Source organism: Pyrgilauda ruficollis, unplaced genomic scaffold, assembly GCF_017590135.1.
Source record: "Pyrgilauda ruficollis isolate IOZ18807 unplaced genomic scaffold, ASM1759013v1 scaffold4, whole genome shotgun sequence".
Taxonomy (NCBI): Eukaryota; Metazoa; Chordata; class Aves; order Passeriformes; family Passeridae; genus Pyrgilauda; species Pyrgilauda ruficollis.
This window is the reverse complement of record NW_024525489.1, coordinates 13,406,074-13,427,803: the sequence shown is the minus strand read 5'-3', so window position 1 is coordinate 13,427,803 and position 21,730 is coordinate 13,406,074. Positions and strand designations below refer to the sequence as shown.

At 37.7% G+C, this 21,730-nt stretch overlaps 1 protein-coding gene across 3 annotated transcripts in view; it reads left to right on the top strand.

Moving 5' to 3' along the window:
* The window catches only part of AKT3 (AKT serine/threonine kinase 3), a 151,716-nt gene that overhangs the window by 51,038 nt on the left and 78,948 nt on the right, over window positions 1–21,730 (top strand). Inside the window, exon 2 of one of the 3 annotated variants that reach the window (XM_041477150.1) lies at window positions 13,032–13,107. The exons of the other annotated variants lie outside the window; for them this stretch is intronic. The gene's annotated coding sequence lies outside the window, so the exon portion shown is untranslated. The remainder of the gene's footprint in view (window positions 1–13,031; window positions 13,108–21,730) is intronic. 3 annotated transcript variants of the gene reach the window in all.

The window sequence follows — 21,730 nt, the reverse complement described above, 5'->3', positions numbered from 1 at the left end:
CATCCCGTGGAACAGAAGCGAACGTTGTGTTTATTGCTACAGCTGCCTTCTCCAGTGAAATCGTGATCTAAAGTCTCGCTGGTCCCGGGCCAGATTTCCAACCTGCCCCTGTGCTGATCCCCTGCACAGTGCCAGGGTTTGGCACTCCCTGGTACTGTTTCTCCCTGCAGCCTCCAGCATGACATCAGCCCCAAGCACTGCTCCCAGGGCCGCTCACAGCCCCTGCCCGTGCTGGGAACGGCAGGGAAGAGGAGGAACTGCTCTGTGCGGCCGTGGGGCTGTGACACTGAGCACCACAAAGACAGAGGCTTAAAAAGGGTTGCTGTGCTGTGGTTGGAGCTGTGCAGGGGACTCTGATCTCCATCACAATATGCTTACTCTGCCATGGGTGTTTGGTGTAAGCAAATTTCATATAGTCCACCTTAGCTGTAAATGTATTACAGTGTTTTAGTTATTACATGGCCCTGTTTAACAAAATACTTTTGAAAGTGTACTTAGTTAAAATATTTGGCAAGTAGCGCTCTCTTTGTTAAACAACAAAGCAGTTGATTGGAGTACTGTCACCCAGTCCACTGCAGAAGGATTTCACAGAGTCTGTATGTTTTCTGTAAGCTTATGATCTTTTATGTTTTGGGGATTATTTTTTTCCAGGAAATTAGGAGGAATGTCAAATATGGAGGCAGCCAGGTAACACAACTTCCAGCACATGTTCTTGTAGGGAGAATGTATTCTTTCTAGAAGCTTGGTCTGTGAGGAAGGATGCTGTTAGGTGTTTGAGGGGTCTTTACAGAAACACTTAAATGTCACTAACTTAATTTCTTATCAAGACATTAAATTGCATTTGCTAGCTGGTCTGTAAACAACACGTTCCCCATTTCAGAAAATAGTTAACAGGAGTAAAAGACAGTGAAGGATCACTTTGGGAAGTCCGAACCAATGGTAATATAGTTAACAGTATCAATAACCATGCCCAAAACATGTTTGCAGTAGCATAACTCAAATCTCCTATGGTTATGAGGGCATGCCAAAGTAGCCTGCCACTATTCCTGTTCCTCTTGTTGTGTTTCATGTGGTTTGTTGGTGCCCATGGGCAGGGTGGTTCACTGGTCCCAGTTGCCAGGGCTGTATGAACAGCTACAGCTTTAGTGGTCACCCTTATGCAGGCTTTGATGCTCTGGAGTGTTTGATTTGAACGCTGCATTGTCCACACCAGGTTGTTTCTGGCAGTCTTTTTAGTTGTTTCTTTGTTCACTGCTAGTTATTTCTGAACCTGGGGGTGTCTGACTGCTCCCATTAGCTAGGCCTTTTAGCTTGCTGTCACCCAGTCCATGAGCTGCAGCTCCTCTGTTGCTTTGCATCTCCTACCACAGCAGCCCTAAATGTTTGATTTTTGCAATAGACAATCATGTACACAGCCTGTATGGAGACCTTGACACAAAAGGGGGACTTTCTGAAAAGAGACTTTCCTATTCTTACCAACAATTAAATTCTGACCTCATTAAAACCTCAGGATAAAGTTTAGCCAACAAAGCTTACCGGCTACAACTGTGGCTACTTCATTTGGAGAATGTTGAACACTGTTAGATTCATTGTGCTTTCTTCAGTGTACTGATAAATACCATAATTTCTCTGGCATTGTAAGTTAGTTCTCTTAAACAGGAACACTTCAAAATAATATGAGAAATAGGCACAAGGGCTGTGTAGGTGTGATTTGTTGGCTCGTGCTAGTCATCTTTTCATTCCTGATGGATGGTAGCTAACAAATTACTCCTAGAATCCTGAAAGGAAGGGTTGATTGTCCCCTTCAGATTTCACCCTGCTTGCTTACCTGAGCTTTTGTGGCTGGTCCTCCCTGAAGTTCCTCAGTCTTCCTGAAGAAATCCAGCAGTCAGATCTGACCTTCTCAGATCTAATGCATGTGTAACCACTATATACTCTTGTTCAGAAAGAGTGTAATCTTGAAATAATACTCTCTTATGACACTTGTTAGTAATGTTAGCTGAGAACTTTAGCTTGATGTAAAAATATCTGTCCTTTCCATCACCCCAGCTCTTTCTAGGAAGATCTCAGCTTTCATCAGCATACATGCAAAAAACAAAAAATCTGGATGCAGCATTCATGGAAAAGGTTTTTTTTTAAGAGAAGAATGTAATGAAACAATAGACCAAAGATAACTGTAGTATTTTAAGTCTGAGAATGATCTCCTGTTAAAATTATGTTTCTTTCTTTGGAACCCATGGCTGACTATTATTTTAATTTTTTTTCCTTGACTGATGCACTTAAAACTTAGCAATTTCAAAGCATTTGTTTAGAATGTTACCCTATTGATCTCATATGCATGCTTAAATTTGTGTCCTGTATTTATTGAAGTAAATGTAAACTTAAGCACGGATTTTTCAGTATGCCAATAGTTTGTAAACCTTTAATATTTTAACAAATAATGCACATTTCTTTGCAACTGCTGGTAGTGACTTCTGTTACAGACTCTTCTTTAACTCTGTCTTATAACTTTTACTTGAAACACAGGAACACTACAGATTTGTGTAGGGAGATGGGAAACCAGGCTAACCTCCTCCTTATGTTGGAATTCAATACACTATTTCTCCTAATTAGTTGCCTTTGAGTCTCACAAAGAGTCTTAAACAAACAAACAAACAGAAAGCGGATGTGTCTGCATGTAACTTTGTGTGGTGATATGAATGAGTAGTGAACACCCTGATAGTCTTTGCTATTCAGCATATAGCTGAATTATTTGACAATAAAATAACGGAACCAGATTTGTCTGCCTGCTTGGAGCTGTTGAAGCATTTCACAGCTGTTTCTTCCCCTCTTGCAACCTCTTCTTGTAGTGACAGTAGAAGTTACTGTTCCCATCAGAAATTCTGTAACAAATTACTAACTCTTACCATGTTTTACTACAAAATCAGATGATTTACCTTAAACTATTACATACCAATTCATGTGATGAGGTGGAGAGATTGTGATACACTGAGATTAGCTAAGCTCATATCTGTCTCTCCCTAGGAGGGCAAAGAAGGGCCTGCTAACTGCAACCTTTACATGTGCATTTCAGCTACATCTTCTGGTGTAGTGTGTTCATCTAAGCAAGCAGTGTTGGTTCAGGGAATTAAACTGACATAAAAGAGATACCCCTTACCAAAAAGATGTATAACTGCTTTGATTTTACTGCAGGTAGGATGAATAGTGGTGTTGATGACATGCAGTGTTTGCATTTTTTTAAGTGGCTGAGTGTTATTGTATTGTGAAGTTTGATTTTGGATTATTACACAATGAGAGCTAGGAACACAAATCACAAAGATGACCAATGCAAGACAATGTTAGAGCTATTAGTGTACATTAAAAGCTTAAGGTGACTGAATATTGTGTTTCTTCATATTTTAATATGAAGAAACATATTTGAATGTGAAAGAAGAAACATATTTGAATGAAGAAACATATATTTGAATATACAGCCTGTAGATACAATAATCCCTTTTTTGTTTTTGTAACTTACCAGATTTTTGTTTGTTAAGAAAGAATCAGCATAGAAAACAAATTGTTTGTGTCATTGTGACACAAACATTGTGAGGATTGCTTGTACAATAGAAGTTGTTGGGTTCACTATATGCATCTTTGCCATAAGAGCTAATAGAGTATAATGAGAGTACCTATTGGTTTGCTGTCCTCTGGGCTTCACAAAGGATAGTGTCTCTGGAAGAATCCCAAAAGTTGGCTTTTCCTGGAATTTTCTAGACAATGCTTCCTGCCCTTTGAAAAAATGATTTCAATTTTTTTTTTTTTTTTTTTATTTTTTTATTTCGTAATAGTACAACTCTTTATTAATCTTTTTGGTCATTCCGTTGGCCTCTTAGGAAATAATTTATATCAATACAGTGTGTATTGCTTGGCTGGCCCAATACAATTGAAGAATTTTTATCATTTCCAGCTGAGCAGAAGCTGGTGGGAGGAAAGTAGTGGCAGTTAAGAATGTGTAGAGCACTTCTAATCACCCAGCATGGATGTCCAAAAAACAAGGAGTCTTCTGTTACAGATGGAAAAAGAATTCTAAGGACCTCAGGTGCATTTTAATGTTAGTGGAGGATGTCAAATAAACTGGTCAAGAGTAGACTGTCTCCAGGTCTTGGAAAGGTGCTGTGTTGTAGATTTTCATATGCTGTTCATAGATTTTCCTGCCTGTTTCATCGAAGATGGAGTATCTTTCTTTCTGCTGCCTGTCCTTCTTTAGTACTGTGTATTTATCATCTTGTAGTTGTTCCTCCCAGTAATATTCTTACTCCCTTAGAAGTCCTAGTCTTAGCTTGTTGAGCTTTTCATTTGCAGGCCAAAAAAAACCTCTCAGCAGATGCTAAATATGAAATTTTTCAGTTCAGTGGTTAAAATCTGGCAAAGTACAAGGTAGGAGAGTTGGATTTTAGCTATCTGTAGGTGGCACTACCAGGCTTAGGAAATTAGCCCATTATGGTTTGACTTTGGAGGAGGCCACTAGACTTGTTCATCTTGAGCTCACCTATAGAAATCCATCACTGTGGTGAAACTGCTGAAAACTAAGCTATGTAGATGGCATGGAAGGCTGAGATAGGCTAGAAAAATCTTTGAACACATAATATTAATAACATTTAAAAAGAGGTAGAGGTGCTTTGTATGTATTTTGTATTCATTAAACAGAAGGAAGTATGTTTTTAATTTTTAATAATAATTTATAATTAAAAAAAAATACTTGGAGCATATTAGAGTGAGTAGTTTTCTGAAAGCAAGAATCTTTGCCAGCCATTGTCTGATAGGACTAAAAGGAAAATTCTTGTTATCAAAAATAAATATTATACGTTCCTAGGGACATTACTGTAAAAAAGGGAAATCCTGAACATTGAAGGTTTACTATTTTTATGGTACTATTTTGGTAATTGTCCTTGTTTTCCTATTCATGATATGTGTTAGATGAGTGACCTGACAACTGTAGGGCTGTTAACTTATTTAATGCCAACATCATATTTTAAGTGGTGGCACTTTAATGACAAGTGTGAACTTAGCATAGGGCTTGCTGAACTGGGAGGGTGGCAAACTTTGAGCAGGAGGCTAGAACCTTAGCTTCACTTTGGTTTACAGATTGCAGCCAACACAATACTGAACAGGTATAGGAAAAAACCCCACCAAAGTGTAGAAAAACAGCTAATTATAGTAATTGCAGCTGGTTTCAAAGTACTTCTAACAGTTTGTGCATAATGCTTACTTGAAAGCATCAAATGGGCGCTAGTTGTGAAATAGAACACCTGTTTGTTGTTGAGCATGTGTTTATGCAGATGATTTTTGTTGTCAAAGCACCTTGATGTAGAGTAGTCCTGTTTACATTTACATTCTTCCCAAAGGACTAACAGTGTTCTCTCAATAAATTTACAGTCTATTCTCCTCTCAAAGGCTGCTGTTTGGAGGGTGGTGTGAACAAGGCAACAAGTGCTTGCTAATCACTTGAATATACATAATTAGCGACAGTCTGGTGCACTGGAGGCTTTGTACAGCCACAGCAATACTGATTGGCAGCAGCAGATAACAATAGTTGTGGCAAGGTGGTATTTGTTGAATATTTGAAGGTGTTTTTCTTTTATATTTGCAGTAGGCATTTTGAGTTAATTACACCATTATTCTGGAACACACTATGTTATTTTAATGTCAGAGTTAAAGATCAGTCATGTGGCCTCTTGTACACAAAGGAATAAGACCGTTAGTAGATCCTTTACTTCGTTTGAGATGAAGATGGTTTCTTTTATTTTTCCTTCATAATTCTATGAGACTAAGATGGATTCAATTTTTTTTTTTTTCCTCCAACCCAAAGTCAAACTGGAAAGTATGCCTAAAAATTTAGGAGATGAATGTATGTGATGATACTCTTGTATTCAGCAGTGATTAGTTTTACAACTGGCTCTCTGACAGGTTCAGTACTTTGGAAAACAAACACAAAATCATTGATGATAAAATTTATGAGTGACATAGACGGTAATTAATAAATAACATTGGGAAAATTATTTGGATTGCTTTTCATGTTTGTTATGTTCAAACAAAATGTGTTTTAATATGGCTAAATGCTTAACATCAATTTAACTAAAGGGAGACTACTACAACAAGTAGACTCGGAGCATCTAGAAAATCAGATGAGTCACTGTGTATTTGGCAAGGTTAATTTGTATGAAAGTCATCAAATTTCCTGTTATTGACAAGGTAGCAGTCTTTGTGTATAGGTTAGAAGCTTTGAATGTTGTATCTTGGATATTTATTCAGGCTTCTGATATTCTGTGAATTACATTTTCATAAGGATTCATGCATTAGATGAAACAAATGTGAGGTTTGTCTCTAAGAGCAAAACTGTTAGAAGACTGTTTTGAATAATTATTAAAGGTTCCATATCAAAATAGAAGTAAATATGGAGCAGAATTTGTTAGGCTCTTTGCTGACTTCTGCCTAAGCAGTATTTTCATTGATGTGGTGAGTAATGGCAAAGAAAATGGTTCATAATATTTCGAGGTGTCTCCAAAATGAAAAGGACTGCAGGTGTGCTGGAGGATGGGGTTAGAATTCTGAATGTCATTGCTAATGTGAAGATGTGGTTCTGTGAGGAGCTGGAAGCTGTGCAGGGGGATCAAGTTTGACATGCACTCTAGAATGATCTTTAGAAAGAAGTTAATGGCGAGTGAGTGGCTAGGTAAGAAGCTCTTCAGGAAAAAAGTCCGTGGGGCACCATGGATGACAAACTGGGCATTAATTATATCTTGCTGTTGCGAAGAAGGCAAATACATGAGTGAGACATGATCAGGGATAGAACATGTAAGATGCATCTTTCTGCTCCATTGGGCACTTAAGGTCTTAGTTGTACAAATGCATCCATTTCTGGGTGCTGCAGTTCAAGATTATAAAGACTATTATACAGACATCAGCAGTGAAAGAGATCAATGATTTAGAGACCTATGAGTATAGGCTGAATGAATTGCAATTACTGAGGTTAAATAAGAAAAGAGAAGTGATAATGTGATGTGTTCTTCATGTGCACACTGAGAAAATAAATTGTGGTTTTAAATTGTTGCAATGCAGTTTGAATTATAAACAAGGAAATCTTTTTTGAAGTAAGCACTCCATGAGAAATAGCCAAGTGAATCGTACCAATGGCCCATCTAGCTCAGCATTCTGTCTGCTGTGGTGGCAGAGGATGTGCTGTTTAGAGAGAGCTTGCAAGTTTGGCCCATTTCTTGCTTCTCATTCCCCTTGCACTTTCCTAGTGTTCAGAATTGTTGCATTAGTAATGTTAGATGGCATATCTATGGATGTGTTTCACCAAGGGCCCTAACTATTGCAATGTGGTGTTTGGTGAACAGCACTTCTGCATTTGCCTTCTGCCTTCACCTTTTTGTAAACTTCAGCCTTTTCTTCTCCAAACTAAAGAGCTCCTGTCTTTTCATCCTGTCTTAGAAAAGGTGGCTGTTCTTTGGTGGCCTGGATCACTTTGGTTCCTTTCTCTGTGATTTCTCATAATTCCACTACACTCTTCTTGAGACTTGGCGGCAAGACTGTGCAAGGTAATGAAGATGTGGGCGCTGTTTTCTGGATCAGCAGAGCAACATCCTTCCTCTTGCTCTCAGTATCCTTTCTGACATGCCCAGTGTTTCATCAGGTTTTTTTGGCTGTTGTTTATGTGCACTTACTGTGTCATGGAGTAGTCAGTGATGAATCCAGGACTCAACTAAAACATAATTTATGATTCTAAAGTAAACATTGTTAGGCATAGTTTGTATTGTTTTTTCCTAGATGCATTACCTCACATTTATGTATCCAATGTTCAGTTTTCATCTTTGCCCACTCAGTTTTGTGAGATGAAATCCTTCTCCTAGCCATAGATGTGGCTACTGACTGTTGGGCACTGTGTAGTATCATGTGGAAGCTGTAAGATGTCTCAGGTCGCACCTCTACCCAGGTCAGTGAAGAAGATATCATACGGAAATCATGCCAACCATGATCACTAGGGCACCTCCTGACTCTTTCTTATGCTGACATATTTTATCATCTTTCACTTTCCTCTCTCTTTAGGTAGCTTTTCGTGCTTCATACTGATGTTTTCCCCATAACCACCTTTTTACTTTTCCATTAAGACATTCAAGTGGACCTTGGCAGGTGGGAAGGGGAGAGAGCTGGAAGGGAGAATTACTTTATTTTATTTCTTATTAATGGCAGCCATTTTTTCTGGCCTCAGTATTTTCATTAATATTCTGCTTCTTTGTAAGGTCTTTTGAGCTAGTTCTTTCCCTTTTTAATAACTGTTTTTCTTATTTTTACCTATATTTTTCTATTAACGATGAATACTTGCATATCAGATTTGATTGGGTAGCTTTCTTCCACCCCAATGCTAACCCCACTCATGAAGCTGGGAGAGGGAGAATCTTGTACGAAATATTATTTTAAAAACAATAATAGCTACAAGTAATAATAAAACAGTTTTCATCCTGTTTGCAGATTCGGGGGGGATCTGTGGACTATTTTGGAAGAGTGTACAAAAGCTTACTGGGAAAAACTAACCAAATTGTCCAACGTGTAAGACATAGCATTTCTTTTGATATTTAGGACACTGTGTTTCTGCTGGAAAATGGTAGAGTTCCATGAACTGAAAAAAATTGAAATCTATTGTATGAAATAAAATATTTGAGTTCTTAAATGCTTGTAATTCCTGATAGCTCCTAGCCAAGTAATGCAGAAAATGGTTTCCTTGAAGCTTTTCAAGATGCATAGTAAGAACACTGAGAAGTAAATTAGCATAGGGAATGTGAATTCATGGTTCCATTCCAGTTTCTCTTTTAATATTTGATATTTAAATGAATATTTACATGCCAGAGAGAAGAAAATAGAGAAGAAAAATGGTAGTGTTTTCAGCATTGGAGAGAATGCCTCTAGAACTTGAGATTCTGAGAGCCTGTGTGGTTATTGAGGAATATGGAATTGCCTTGCCATGAGAAAGAACCTCACTGCAGAAACATAAAGGAGCCCTTTAATGTAGCAGCTTAAAGAGCTCTGTGACTGAAGGTTGAATTCGGTGGTATTCAGAACCAGGATGAGGATGATTAAAAGAAAGATTGAAAAATATTAAGAAGAATATTTTGATACCATCAAACCAGAGTGGTTGGGTAGATAAGCATTTAAAAAAATAAACAGTTTTTTGCCAGTACCTGCATAATGGGAGAAAATTCTGTCACCTGTTTTTTTTTTTTTTAAGAACTCCTGCTGAACTGATGAGATGTTCCTGTTCATCTTAAAATATATGATGCCATGAATAAAAATCATAAAATGTCCTATACAAATTTGCGCATGAGATACTCAGATTAGCACTGAAATGTAAATTTGGTGAGAATTTGTCCAAGACTTGCTGAGAGTGTTATTTAAATGAAACAGTAAAAATCCAGTTGCTCTTTCCTGAAGTCCCTCCTGACATGCTGTTTGAGAAACACTGCATCAGTATTGAAAGATATAATTGTTGTAGTTTCTGGTGTGTTTCATGGTCTTTCTTAGCTGGGCACTGCTTTTGTCACTAGTTTGGCACTTTCCTGCAGAGTATCATGAAAAGTTAGAGCTGTCTTACTGAATGTGGAGTGTCTGCATAGATCAGTTGCTGTGGTTTTTCTGTGTTGTTAAACCCATTAGGTCCACATTTTTCTAAGTGAAGGTACTGATTCATGGTAATGAATTTCTTCATATTGTTTTGACATACTAAGTAAATGGAGTTCTTTAAAGCCACTGTAAAGGCACTTTCTGTAGTGTGCTATTTGTTCTTGAGTTCAGAATACAAATGTTGTCTTTGTGGTGGCACAATTACAGATGTAGGGAGCTAAAGGTGTTGTGCATTTTCTTTCCTGAAGTGAAAGCAGGAGTGTTACTATTTTGCACTTTCACCTAAGGAGCAAACTTGCATGAAAGATGAAAAACCAGGCAAGAGGAGCATCCTTTTACAGAGAGAGGGGCAACAAGGTCTGCCTGGGTGTTTGTGCAATCAGCAGTAGGTACACATACAGCCCTTCCACTTGTTACTCACATAAACAGGTGCTTTGCGCAGATATCCGTCCACTGTGTCATGGAGAGAGGGAAGTTTTGAAAACAGTATCTAAAGGATGATTTAATATTTATATCTAATCAGATCAAATGGTGCACTGCTGATGAAGGGGTAGATTCAGGTAGACCCAGCCTGGAACACAGACCCCTTGATACCCCTTGTGATGAATTCAGAAAGAATATGATTTGCCAGCTGATGGGATCAGTTTATCTGATCTTGCAAGAAGCTGTTCTATTTCTGCCTTGCTCCACCCCCCTTTTTTTTTTTTTTTAACCTGTTGGACTAGTGAGCTGCTCAAGTGGCAAATCAGACAAGGAAGACCACTGGGCAGCAGGACTGAAAGGAGGAGGAGGATGAGGAGGAGGAAGGGTTTCTCTTCAGCTGGATCGGCTGAGGTGTTGTCACAGGGAGGAGTAGAAGGCTTAGACAAACTTCATTAGAGAAGTTTGAGCTGGAGGTGCAGACAGAACTCCCTTGTGTTTTTAAACTCTTTCACAGAAAGGGGTTTAAATTAAGGTAAATCCTTCCTTAGCCTCAGATATTGTCAGCAATTTAAATTTAAGGAATTATAGAGTGATTAAATCACTTTATCCTCCAGGTTTTAATAATGGCAAATCAGATATATTTATAAAAGATGAGCTATTTATTGTAACAAATGAACAGACAGAATATCTTAATCAAAATTACTACACAGTATAAAAGCTAAAAAATACCAGTCAACTGTAGTATAACATAAATGATGTAGTGCACTATATTAAAGAAATTATGTTAAAGCAATTAAAGCTAGTGAAAGAAACATTAAGTGGAGGTTTTGATGTATCTCACCACATTCCAGGCATGAGATTCTCTCTCTTTCTCTCAGTACCTGGGAAATTACTGTGTAGAGGTGTCCCAAACTCCACAGGAGAAACTCCAGACATTTCAAGAAAGGGTTGTGGAAGAATCTAGCTTGTATAAAAGCAGACTGGACTTTTATAGCATAAAGAGGTTGACCTGCCAGTCACAGGCCTCCAGGTCAGTTTAGCAGCTTATCTGTCAAGTCTCACTTCAAAGGGACAGATGTGTGTTTGAAGCTGCTGAGCCAGGCCGGCCTTTTAGCATATTCAGCACCAAAAAATACCAGTATGGCGCCACAGTAGCTCCCCATAGAGAGCTTGCATTGCTTTGTCTTCTGACCAGATTCCAGGCCAAGCAGATCAGCTTTTTCAGGGCAAAGCATCCTGATACAGATTTAGGGGAAAATTTCACCTGGAATACACTGAAGGGTTTTGTTGGAGCTAGGGGAGTCTGAAAAATGAGGTTTGCTTCAGAATCTTGTAGAGGGCTGGAGTTTTTCTGTAGCTTACTGATCATTGATCCCTTGACGCACGGCCTTCTTCTGCTGCTTACAAAAATGATAAGGACATTAGAGAACAGCCAGATCTCTGGGAAATGTTTCTCCCCTTAATCATGGACTGTCTGAAGAGAGGTTACTGTCTGTAAATGAATAATCATATCACTAACTTTCAGTCATTTCCTATCAAACTGTTATCTGAATCTGTTATTCCCTACCAAGCTGTCACTGAAAACTCAATATTCCTAAATATTAAGACTAAATATCCCTAATGTACCTAAACTAAATAGTCAAGATATAAAATTTAACTGAATTAAACTGTAGACATTCAGAAGAAAAGGTTTTGTTAAAACTGTTTCAGCTGTGCTGCTGATGCTTGGCATTCTTGTGTGCACACTCAGTAAGCAGAAATGTGGAAGTCTCTTCGAGGAGATGAAAAATTTGTGTTGCTTCTCCTGCTGTGGAAGCTGTATTCCCTGGTGAACGTCAGCATGGAAAAATGCATCAGCATCATAAGGGGCGCTCATCTGCAGCACGACCCCCGGAAGACAAAGCAGCGTTTTACCTCTCGGGATTAACAAACATGTGGCAGCTTTGGTAGTGCTGGTTGGTAGTCAGGTGATAGACTGGCCATATGTCCTCATACCTCATTCTGGCATGAGGGTTTTTTGGTTTTTTTTTTTTCCCCTCTTTGAAATTTGAAATAAAAGCATAGCTTTATTTGGTTATTTTTTGTTCCAGTTCTTATGTCACAGACATGAAATTCTAAAAGATCTTTTAAGAAGTTCTGTAACCATGTTTTTCTTACTCTAAGTATTGGAAAGAACATAAAGAAATTATTATAGAATGTACATGACTTGCATCCTAAGAAGCTTAGGCATCTAGTTAGGCTCTAAATAGTAAGATGGATGTTGAAGAGTTCTTTGGGCACCTACACAGCTCAAATTCCTTCCCGTAGTACAGCTCGGGACTTCTGATGGCACCATGCTCCAAAATTGCATAGGGAAAAAAGACAGAAGGACAAGGTGTTCTTCGGACAATTAAAACTTCCATCTAGATGATTAAGAGTCCCCGTCTATGTCTCTGAGGTTTGGACCAGTGATGTGAGGATTTGACAAAAGAAAGATAATTGTTTAATAGTGGTTTTTTTTTTGCAGTGGGGAGAAATGAAAGTATCAAAGACTGACTTCAAAGTATCATTATGTTAAAATATTGACTTTAAAAACAACTACAAGCATGGAGAAGTTGGGTTTTCCGTCTTGTGGTACTTTATCACTGGCATTTCAGTACTCTGAGGAGATAATTTGTAGTTCATTTAAAGCAAATTAGAAAATATGAGTGTTACATCAGTGTAATGAAAACATCATTATTAAAGGCTGAAGGAAGCATAAAGTATGGATTTCGCCTCACTCTTACATGGTTATCCATTACAGATCAGGTCCTTGTATTTCAGCTATTTTGATTTTATCTAATTTGTTATTTTTAAGGAGAGTTTCAGCCATGATTCTTAAGGAATTCTCTAAGCCGTTAAAATTAAAGCAAACACACAACTACCTTCAATAAATGCTTTAATTAAAATGGACATTTTTGAACCTTCTACAGACAATACCTGCTCAGATGTGACAGCATTTGTGACATCACCAGTACAGACTTGCACAAGGATTTTCAAGTCAGTGTTGTAAGTTTCCATTTCATTTTTGCTAATTAGAGAATTGTGCTGTTTATTTTCTAGAGGGAAAAAAGTCACTAAAAGCGTATCAGATTTGTTTACTTAATTCCATAGAAATGCAAATATATTTTTTTGAAAATTACAGTTCCTTATTGGTCCCTATTATTTTGGTGTCACAAATGTTAAATATTTGGTGCCAGTTAATTATTGTATGTATAATCAGAATTTCAGAAAAGCCAGATGTAGGAGGAGATTATCAGTGTTTTCTCATGTATGAAATTTCACTTCTGCATTGAATAAACTAATTGTAGAGTTTGCTGAGTAAGGTCATCCTATAAGTTGTTAGACCATTTTGGAGGCTAAGTCATTAAGCGTTTTTCAGCAGTCAGATTAGGAAGAAATTTTATGCTAGTAGAACAGAAACCACAAGATTGGTCTGTTAGTGAAAAAAGAGTAACAAACTTCATCCTGAGCTTGGTGAGATAAATTTGTGTGGTTTATCCAGGTCAGTCATCTTTCAGTTCCATCTTGAGGCTGGAATTTTGGGGGTCATATTTTATAGCTGTGTTTTAAAAGTTTCTAAAAAGACTGAAAAGGATGCAAAAATTTTGTGCTAATCTTTCATTTTTGCTTCTCTGTCAAGCTTTCTTATAATTAAGAGGCTGGAAAATCTTGAAACAAAAGACTTAACACCTCATTTGCCTGAATATTTATTGCAATTGTAATACAATAAAATAGTACAAAATAAATCAATGTAAAACATGTTTATTAGAACTGAACTGTGTTATGGTTCTTATGGGGGAGTTATGAACAGTTTAATTAAATTTAAGGCAGTGAAAGCTTTTAGAAACATGTAGAATTCTGAGGTTATAAATTAATTGGGGATTTCTTTTTTTTTTTTTCTTCGTTAATTTTAATCTGTAAATTTAAGAAACTACTGACCAAATTGTTCTTATCTTCTTAGCAGTTAGGATAGGACATATTTCACAGCTAACTCAAAATTTCAATGTATATTGGGATCTCTAAGTTGCTAAGATTTTACAATATTACGAAATTGTCATAGCTATTTCAAAAATACACATAGAAATATTGTATTTCTAGCTTTTCTAATTGTGCATTCTAAGTGATTTTTCAGTTATTTGTCAGAGTACAGAGATTTGTATAGTTTGCACATTTTTAATTTATAATTTCTGTATATATGTGTAGAGTAAATGACAGTATATTCTGACAATAGGTCAGGCTATAATTTGGTTGTACAGAATATGCAATTGTTTTAAGGAAGTTCGTGGTTTAATAGTTTGCCAGAACCATCGTGGCCTCATCACTTACAGATGCAGTTGATCTTAGAAACTTGAATCACTTGAACCTGATTTTGTAGCTTGACTGGAAAACAAGAATTGCACTCAGAAGGCAGAGCAGCAGTCTGATTAATTAGTAGTTAATCTTCCCTAAGTTCATGCTGATGCCCCTTTCCTTTGTATCATTCTTGGCCCCAGCCAATTAATGCCATTTTTCCTTTGTGCTGATACTAGCTGTACAGTGAGTGACCTGAAATTGTTTTGATCTGGTCCAAACCTTTTTTTTGGGGGGGTGTGCTTTTTTTACACCTGTCTCAGCTGTGTGGGTGCCAGTGCTGATGCAGTGGAGTGGGATATGGGACACACTGCATGCTTCCTTTGCAGCTGCTCCTCACCTTCCCAAATGGACTGCCCTGGTGTTACTGTTACTGGATTTGAGGTGAACCCAAGTGGCCAAGGACTGGGACTTCCATTCACCCTCAATACTTCTGGCTAGTACCTGATTTGTGCTAGAACAAAAGATGCATAGCAATTAAAGGAAGAACATGCCTATGTTGAATGTTTACTCCAATTTCCTGTTTGTGAGATTTTTGTTTTTTAAGAAAAAATGCTCACACAAGTTTGGAAATGTGTCACAGCATTCAAAGAGAGGTTGGCTTTTCCCAAAGGTGCTGGTGGGGTGCTCAATTGGTGGAAGAGTGGTGGCATTGCCATGGTGCAAACCACTAGTTTCATGGTGAATTTATAGCATTCAGCTAGGACTGTGGATACAGAGTGTTTGAAAATCTTTTCGTGAACTCTTCTGAAAATGTGTTCCTGTTAAATGGCTAATACTCTGCTATTGGCCATTTGTGTTGTTAAACCCTTTTGTCGTAGTCCTTCCTTTGAAACGGAATCCTAATCCAGTCTTTCTCACTCTGCTTCTCTTGCCTCTCTCGCCTCTCTCTAACTCTGGTTATTTCTGTCTCTGTGTGTGTGTTTTGTCTCTGAAGCTCTTGTCTTGTAATTTTTAAAAAATGTAGTTCTCAAAACTGTAATTTATTTGTTTACCTTGGAATAATATTTACAGTGTTTGTAAAATTCTGTAATGTTAAAAATGAGAATATTTTCCTTTTCTCTCAGTGTTGCATACTTAAAAGAGGGTTATATTAATTGTTCTTTAGTGGTTAATCTAAAACTAAACAGTGTGTGAGCATTTCAGGTTATTTCTGTAACTGTTTATTAATTCAAGTAGTTCTTCACTGTATTTCGTCTGGTGTTTCTCAGCTCACTGCATAGAGTTGCCACTCTGAAATTCTTCACATTCCTAATAAACTTGAATAGTTTTACTGTCAGGTAGTATGTGCAGTGGTAACCCTAGATCATTGCATATATTGGCTGTAAATGCTCCTAACAGAAAACTGTCGAGCTTCATGTATTGAAAGTTGAGCATTAGACTGTGTAATCCTACTTTGATCTCCTCATTTTACCCAATTCACTTTCTCTGTTTGTGTTTTTTTTTAATATTCACACAATTAGTTTCTTTAAACTTATTAAAAGCTTTTCTTAAAAGATGAAATAGATTGTGTCAGTCTCCATCCATTATATTTTCTTGACATACTTAAAGATAGCCCATATGATCTATCATATGGGCATCATTTTTATACTCAAAAGCAGTGTTGCCTTGTTTATCTTATGTAAGTTTGTGTTATTGTTGTAATTAAAACTAGAATTTTAAAGAGTTTTCTTTGATTGCCATCCAGCCAAGTGACTTGAAATTTTCAAGATTTTTTTAAACTTTTTTTTTTCTTTTTTTCCTTGGGGCTCTGGGGTATAATTCTCCATTTAGAATCCTTCAGTCAAACTGTTATCAGTGAAGGATAGCTGTTTTCTGCCTGTAGCTTTCACCTCACTTACAATTTCTTAGTAACTGTGGATGTATTCTGCCTAGTTCTGGGACACTTTAGTGCTTAACAGTCAGCTCCAATACCTCCTTTTTGATCTAGAGTGACTGAAAGTGTTTTTTTGTTACCTGAAGTAGATTCTGTTGTTGTTCTCTGAGGTAAAAACCAATAGAAAGAAAACGTTCTGTTTTTTTGCAAGTGTATTATGCTCAGCTGCAGACTTCATTTTGTGTCTGGTTAATTTTTCCCCAAATTTCCAACTCCTAATCTGTTCGAGTTTTTTTATTTCCCTTGCTTAGAAGTTTACTACATCTTATTTTCTGAAAGCAGCACTTTAAGATTGATTAATTTTACGATTTCATTACAGTTGTTTCTTTATGTAAAGAAACTTGCATTTTCCCAGCTCCACTCAGCTGGTTCCCTATCTTGTGTGATTCCATGATGATTTGGTTGTAAGAATGGGGTGAAAAGCTGAAAGTATGTGCTAAGGAGCAAGCAAATCCTAAGGGCTGGATGGTATATTTTCCAAATTTTGCAGGTCCTTATGAATTAAGCATTTGGTTTATTAACAAAAATATTTCAAAGGATGATCCAGGAAGAAAATGGGGGTGGAGAAGAGGGAGTGCATTTGAAGTCTTTGTCTCCCTCCCGTGCCCTGTGTTGAAGTTCAGTTTCACCTTTAATTTACTGAGTAGTTGCTGTCCCAAATATGATGGAACTGAAATATTTTGTGGTTAATCTTAAACAGTTCTTGACTTAATTGAAGGGTTCTTGACTTAATTCCTCTGTACTGCGTGGACAAGAAGAAAAATACTTCCTGCTCATATGTTTTAGAGCTAACAGTATCAAGGAGTTTTAGTGTCAGTAAATTACTTCTCTGAACTTTATCATGTGTGATATTTAGCCAGTTTGAGAGAAATAAAAAAAGTCCTTGAAGTGGACACTATTTAAATTCGGGGGCATGGGATTTTCCAATTAATTGGATTGCTATGGTAGGCCAATATATTAAGCACAGGCAGTTTTGCTGCTAATTACACACAACTTCTCTGGAGTATCGGATATTCAGATCCATTTTATGAATATGGTAGGGAGAATAACAACTGTAAAACAAAGCACTGTGCATGTAAGTGACTGTTAGCGTGTATTTCAGAAGGGATAAATGCTCACCATATGGTACAATTACTGTGTCCAAGTTTTCAAATTAGCTTCTCTCATCCTCCTTATTACTGTCTTTAAAAAGAGAGGAAAAAAACCCAACATGATTTATCTACTCTGCAGCAGAACTCTTGACGCAAAACAGCAGCCCAGTTCTGTCCAGTTTTTTTTTCCTAGCATAATAGAGGCTGTCGGACTTTTTTATACTAATTACTGTGTGAGCCTCAGATGAACCCCCTTCAATTCACAGGGCTTTGTTAAGGGAGGAGCTGTCAATGTGTCTGCCCGTTTGCAGCTGTGCTGTGGCTTTAGCTTGCTTAACATTATGCTGCTTTTTAGACTTGACAGAAGGGATTTTTTTTTTTTTTTTTTTTTTTTTTTTTTTTATTAAGGCAAAGCAGCCTTGTAGCGAAATGGTTTAAGCAGCTGCATTGTGGGGAAGCACAAAGAAGTTATTATTGTGTCTGTTTAGGGGGGTTGGATGGAGGGGGGAGATATTCGGCTGCTGTTGATGCCGATTGTTGACTTGCCATCTGCCAGATAGGGAGAAGAAAAAAATGACAGCTCCAGCAGGGTGTTCAAGAGGTTGTTTGGAGAGACGCATAAACATGTGCAGATGTCGAACTGAATAATGGCAAGAACTTGAGACGGTTTATGATGCTGCTGTTGTGTGTGCATATACAGAATGAATGTATGTGGAGATTTGGTTAGGAGGAGGGTACATATTAATTATCATTGTCCCCCACCGCCTCCTTTACTTCTGTTAATTAGTTCAGGAGTTTAATATCTTCCCTCCCTCCGTTGTTTATTCCTAAAAAGAGCCTTTTCTTGCAACAGGGAAGAAAATTTCTGATTTCTCCATGTGGTGAGCTTAAAAAAACCTCCAAAGCAACAACTTAACAAATTTGGTACTTGTGGACTTAGAAAGAGTAACGTAGTTATTTTAGTCTCAGACATTTGGGGGACAGGTGCTTTGCAAGTTCTTACATAGCTTTGTCTGTCTGCTGCAAGACTGGTACATTGCATACCCCTGCTTCTGCATCCTGAGCTTTTCTTATGCAGAAAGTGCCAATTGGTGATTGTCTTGTTTTATAGAGTATGCTAGGGGTTAGAATGAGATTAGCAACTAATTTTCTCTTTCGCTTGATCTTATTTTCAGTTTGTTCTCTGAAGGCAAGAAGCTGGTCAGGCATAACTTATATTTTCCTGTTTGACAGCTGTACATAAAATAAATTTGGATCACTCTGTAGGAATATAGTTTTCTTTCTTTCACTAAAATCCTTTCTTATTTCTTGTTCAGCAATTATGGTGAGTTTCCAGGATACTGTGAAAGAAATGTGAGAAAGGATATAAGCATAGAGGGAAATTAAGTTAGCTCAGAAAGGCTAAATGAAAGCATTGTTATACAGGTGATCTCTTACTTAGAAGATAAAAGTGGAAACTTTAAAATAATGTATTTTCTTTTATATTACGTGGCATTCAACATTCAGATATCTGCACTGAACTGAAGAATGGAAAAAGTAGTTGAGCTGCATTGTGGATGTGGATTGCAGACATGTCTTCATGTTATCAGTATGTATCAGGGTTTTTTGGTCATTTACATCATGACTTCAATATTATTGGAATGAACCTTACCAGTGCTTCCCACCCAGCCCTTACCAAAAGTCAAGGAACTTCTTTTTATTATCGCTTCCATTTTAAATCTAATAAGCATCTATAGGTCCTTGATAACAATAACTGCTGATGGGAGCATTTGATGTGCCCTTCTGTCATCACTGCGGCAGAGTGGGAGATGTCACTTTTGGATTATGTCAGTTTTAACTGAAAATTCAGGTGTGGCTGCCTCCTGCCCAAATACTGATTTCTGCATCTGAGCCTAGACAGAGGTCCACCACCACTGCAAATGGAGATTTGCTTTTTGCATTTTAGTTGGGTTGTTGGTTCTTCTTCCCAGAATTGTGGTGTTTTATGTGTTCCATCACTGCTGGTGGGAAGCTCAGTTACTCTGGGCAAAGCTGCAGGGCTGCATATCATGAAGCACTTCATGCAACCGAAGAGATCTCCTCATGTGTGCAGCAGTAATGGGGTGTTCCAGCTCAAGCACTTTGGGGAATGCTTGGGCTTATCTCATACTGATTTTTGCAAATGATAAGCAACAAAGGCTAAGCAACAAAGGCTATGGAGACAACGAAAAAGGTTGACTTCAGTGATGTGCCTTCAGGAAGACATGTAGGTGAATGGTGTTGGTGCTGGCTTTTTGGCACCTGGCAAGGTTTGAGGCTAGGAAGGGCACACCTAGTGACAAGGAGAAAGTTCAGATGAGCTATTTTAGAATTATTGCAATGTGCCAGTTTTAAAAGTGAGACAGTTTGCTTTGTGAAAACTTGCTAGCAAGGGTACCAGTTTTAAGGGGCAAAAAGTCACCTTATTTCTGACAATGCACATATCTGTTAAAGAAACTCAGTTGAATGATAATGCTATTGTCCAACTCACCATATTCTTTGGAAAACAATGGACAGTTGGAAATCTCTTGTGTAAACTGGTGTTAGCTGTTTTACAAGATGCTGTAAGTAGATAATACAAAGAAGATGTTTAACTCAACTTGGCCACATGTAAAAAGCATTTGGATTTTAATGATCTGACTTAATACATTTTTACCAAGTACATGAATTTAAATTGTTGCTGCTGTAACTGACTGACTTATTCTCTGTAATTTATAGATTAATATTTGTGTACTTGTCCTAATGTTAAAATATTTTCAAAACCTGAAAAATATCCTTTGGCCTACTAGCACTTAATAAAAGCAGAAGAAAAGAAAGTAGTATTTTTTCTGTTATACAAAGTACCACTTCATGCTGATAGTGCTTTATTAAAAAGATATAAATATTAAAAATATATGTATTTAAAAGTACTGAGAACCTTAGCTATAAAAATATGTGAAACGATGTTTAGAATGCTTGTGTTTACACAAATACAGCTTAACACTATTAAAAATAAAAAACTGCTTTTTATTTTAAAAATAAAAAACTGCTCTGAAATCATTTAAATAGTGCAGCGTTTTTGGGCTTTTATCCTATATGGCCTTGCTCAAGAGAGATATTTAGAAAATGTGAGCATCATTCCTAAATGTTTCCAGAATACAGACCTTGGTTTTCCATTCCTGAATAGCAAGCATATTTAGAAAATATTGATCACCTTTGTTGCTCAGAGATGCTGATGCAATTCAGGACTCTGTTGTTCCAGACAGCATGTGCTAATAGTGACTGCTATTTAATTTATTTATTGTTCTAATTCTTATCCTTCAAGAATGAAGGGGAAGTGAGAGTGATGTTGAAACTGGCAAGTTTTTCTTCCTGCTGGCTCACAATGGGCATGGTAAAGGTCAGTTCTCAATTTGTCAGGATGTCAGCTCACTCAGTATTTCTGGTATGATTTTTTAAAAGGACAAAATTGCCTGCATATGAAAACGAACGTTTATTTTCCATGTGTTGCCAAAACACATTAGTAATTTTGAGTGGATATTGTAGATGCCCAATTTCAAAACTGCATTTATGTGTGAATAATGGTGGGTCTGTCTCTCTGTTATTGAATACTTTCCTCTAGATATTTTTTCGTGTTTTAGAGAAAAGATTATTAATGCAACAGGAAATCATTGAATAAATAGCAGGGGCTGAAGTGCTGCTGCATTTGTACAAGATAGGACAATGACTCACTCCACCAGTCATAATGAAAAAACCATGGTGGCTGGTGATTTGAACCCTAGAACCCTGGGATACGTTTGTACATTGCATTCACAACCTGAGGGAAAGAAAACCCCCCAGTAAGAGCAGGGAGAATCTTTCCACTGGGGAGGTTGGTCCTCCCCATCACTTCAGCTGCAGAGGTGCACCTGGAACCATGGAGAGCTGCTCCGTGACTTCTCCCTGCCTGCGGCTGCACCTCTGCTTGGAAGGAATCTGCTTTGCTAGGAGGAGCCCTTCTCCTTGGTCACTACTTAGAGCTGCTTCAGGAACAAAGAATCTACTGTTTGCCAGCTCTTCAGTGCATCTGGGCTGGCATGGAGGACAGAGGGCTGTCCCTGCTTTCCTCCCCCCTTGCTCAGCTGAGGCACTTCTGGAGCTCACACCCGAGGCCGCTCGCTGTATATTGTGCAGAATATTTGCATCTGGGGGCTTTCCACTGGTTTTTGGCCAGATACCTGTAAATAGCTGGGCATAAATTGAGCAGTCTTCTATCTGAGCTGAATTATTGAGATGTTGTGGACAGTGAAAGGTACTTGAACTTTCTCACCTAAAC